A 3,726-nucleotide genomic window follows, 5' to 3' on the forward strand; every position below is an offset into this window, starting at 1 on the left:
AATAAAATAAAAAGTTGTGAATTCAAATTTTTTTATTTTTTATAAAAAAAAAATTCTCACATCTATCAGTCTCCAATCACGCAATCACAAGCATGAATTTACTTCATTTCTTGTTTTCTTTCAAATTTATTATTTATTATTATTATTTATTTGCACATAAATGAGGTCATTAGACAACTAAAAGAAAACATATTTGTAATGTAGTTTAAATCAATTTAAAAGATAAAAGAAATCGATATAATTTATTATATTTTAGATTGTAATAATTTGATTTATTTTTAAATTTAATTTAATTTAATTCAAATGATTATGATATCTTTTATTTATATTGTCAACGAAATATGTTTAACTATTATTTTATAATTATTTTATTTGCATAACAAAAATGTGTTATTTATCTTGGTTATATGTTAAATAAGATAAGTAATAAAATAAAAATAAATAATTTATTAAATAGTATAAATACGAAATTAATTTTTTTAAGAAAAAAGAAAACTCCATTTATGATAAAAACTTTGCTTGGTTTGATTTTTCATTTTCTGGATTCGATGGTAGTCTTGTAGAGGAGTGGATCATCTCTCATAAAAAAAAAAATTTGAATGGTGTGCAATGTTTAATCTAATTATTTATTACACTTTTTTTCTTATTTATTTTGGATCTCATTTAGAGAATTAAAAATAAAAGATCACACTGTATTCAATCAAATATTAAAAAATTCGAGAGGTTCAATTTCCGCCTTGTAGGGTTTTGTTACGGTCTGTTCGATTTCTATGAACGAATAGTGTTTATAATGGGTTTGTTTCTAAAATTTTCTAATGTTTTTTCTTTGTATATGCTTTTTTCTTTGGGCTTTGGTCCCTCATTGTGGGTTATTCTCAATGTGAAGTTTGATTACAAAATGGGAATTTTGCTTCAAAGCTCTTAAAGCGATTATGCTTAGTTGCTTATGAAGATTGAAGAACATGTAAACGCCCCTGTCCACGGTAACTGCCTCAATGGCAATTTATCAGTTAAGGGTATTTAAATTTAAACAGATCTAAATTAAACTGTTTATTTAATTTAATTTAAATCAAAAATCGATTAAAATTATACTAATTTGAATTTGATTGGATTTTATTTTTTACAAACCGTTGGATTGGATCGGATTTCAGATTTATTTTTCATAACCGATCCAATCCAATCCAAATTGCACAATGTGCTATAATATTATTATTTTATTATTATATTTACAATTATACTTATAACATGTTCAATTTGTTATATATTTTTTATTATTCATGTATTATTATTATTTAATAAATATTTTATGTTCAAAATATTATTTATTTATTTTAACTAACCTATAATTTTATTTCTATTGTTATATTATCGTTGGCTTTTTAAGATATTGTTAAGATTTGTTACATGTATTCAATTTTTTAATTATTTATAAAATCGTAAATCCAAACCGATCCAAACCGCTTGTAATCGGATCGGATCGGATCAGATCGGATCGGATTTACAAAAAAAATTTATCCAATCCAAATCGCACCGCACATAAATTAAGCGTTCGAATCGGATGACTTTTCCCTTAAAACCGAACCAAACTACACCGCAAACACCCCTACTATCTGTCACTTATATAGGATTTTTAGTGTTTTATCACACAAATTTTTTGGTATCTATTCTATTATATAAAAATTAAGTTTTTGCATTTAAAGATGGAGCTGACGTGACATGCTTTTGAGAATATTTTTCGATTTATTTCTTTTAACTCATTAAATATAAGTTATTACGATAAATTAACTATATCAACTAATTGATTTGATTAAATATTTAAATATCATATAATTGATTATAATTTATATCAATTTAATTTGGTAGTATTTTTTAAATTATTTATTTTAATATTCTGTTAGTATTTTTTAATTTATTTTTTTAATTTAATAAATCAAATTTATTGTATGTACTAATTAATTAATTTGATTAATTTATTAGTCATTAAAATAATAAATCTATGAATAAAATAGACAACTGAGATATTTTCAACTAATAATTAAATCAAATCAAATCAAATCATATATATTGAATTAAATTCAAATAATGTGAATTAAAGACTAAATCAAAATAAGATAATTCCTTACTTATTCAAGTTGAGTGCAATAAATACAAATTAATTTTGTTAGATAATCATAGTTGTCTGATCTACTATATATAGATGGCCACACAAAATTATAAGAATCGTGATTTTTATCGCTCTTGCTATTTTAACTCTTTTTTTCTTCTTTTTTGTTTCTTTATGTATAATTTCTTTTATGTATAAATGTACCCAAAATGAAAAAGTACGGATGAGTGTTTTATTGATTGTTTGTTTGGTGAATATATCTCAATTTTTCAAAGTCGCCGATGTATTTTTTTATAGTATTAGATAGAAGAATATTTGTTAAAATGAATATACCCATTGTAATGATTTTTTTCAATAGTTATATTTTTATGTCAATCATGTAAATTCTTTGAAAGCACAAGATAATAAAATAGGTTGACTTTAATATCATTAGAAGCTAAAATTAATGATTCAAATAAGCACTGTAGTGCGGTATTTTATAACCCACAGACTAACCGGCAAGTACACCGGGTCGTACCAAGTAATACCTTACGTGAGTAAGGGTCGATCCCACAAGGATTGATGGATCAAGCAACAATGATTGATTGATTGGCTTAGTTAGGCAAGCAGAAAATGATTTTGAGATGTTCAAAAGGTTTAAGTTTGAACTCAGAATATCAAAAGAATAGACAAATAAATAAGTTGGGAATAAAATATGGAGAAAACAGTTAAGGCTTCAGAGTTATCTATTTTTTCGGATTGATTTTTCTTTACTAACTATTTTAATCACGCAAGATTTAATTCATGGCAAACTATAGGTGACTAGACCCTAATTCCTTAGACCTTCTTAGTCTCTTCTAAAATTCATTAATTGCCAATTCCTTGGTCAATTAATTCCAATTAGAAGGTGATGATCAAATTCTAGTTTATATGCCACAAGAATCCTAATTATCCAAAAATAAGGGGACTATATGTCACGTATCCCGTTAAATACAAATAATTAGAAATTCAGGGTAATATGTTTTCAAGCTGTTGTTCAAGTATAGAGCTTTTCCAAGTTATACAAGAACTCAATTAGAACATGGGTCATACTACCGTTCTACCCAAATTCATAAGATAAAGAACGAACACAATTATTGAAATATAAATCAAAACATGGATTAAATTAGAAAGATCAAACAAATAAATCCGTACAAATAGACAGAGCTCCTAACCTTAACAATAAAGGATTAGTTGCTTATGGTTTAGAGAAGAAAATTAGGATTGTAAATTTGAATGGAATAATGTTGTGTTGGAATAACCCTGTTGGCATTCCTTTTATAATTAATCCTAATTAATTTAAAATTTATCTAAAACTAAAATAATATATTTTCTTAAAAATAAGATTTGAATTTAAATTCGAATTAATTAACAAGTCTTCAGCTGATGGGTGGGGACCACTTGTTTTGTCCATTTTGTAGCTTCTAATCTATTTTTTCTGTACTGAAAACTGGGTCAAAACAGCCCAGAAATCACCCCAGCGTTTTTCTGCGTTTTCTACACATGGCACATGTCACGCGTACGCGTCGCTGGTCTTCTTCGCAAGTCACGTGGATGCGTCCGTCACGCGGACGTGTCGCTGAGCAAATCTTCAATTCATACGT

Source organism: Arachis duranensis, chromosome 3 (genome assembly GCF_000817695.3).
Source record: "Arachis duranensis cultivar V14167 chromosome 3, aradu.V14167.gnm2.J7QH, whole genome shotgun sequence".
Classification (NCBI taxonomy): Eukaryota; Viridiplantae; Streptophyta; class Magnoliopsida; order Fabales; family Fabaceae; genus Arachis; species Arachis duranensis.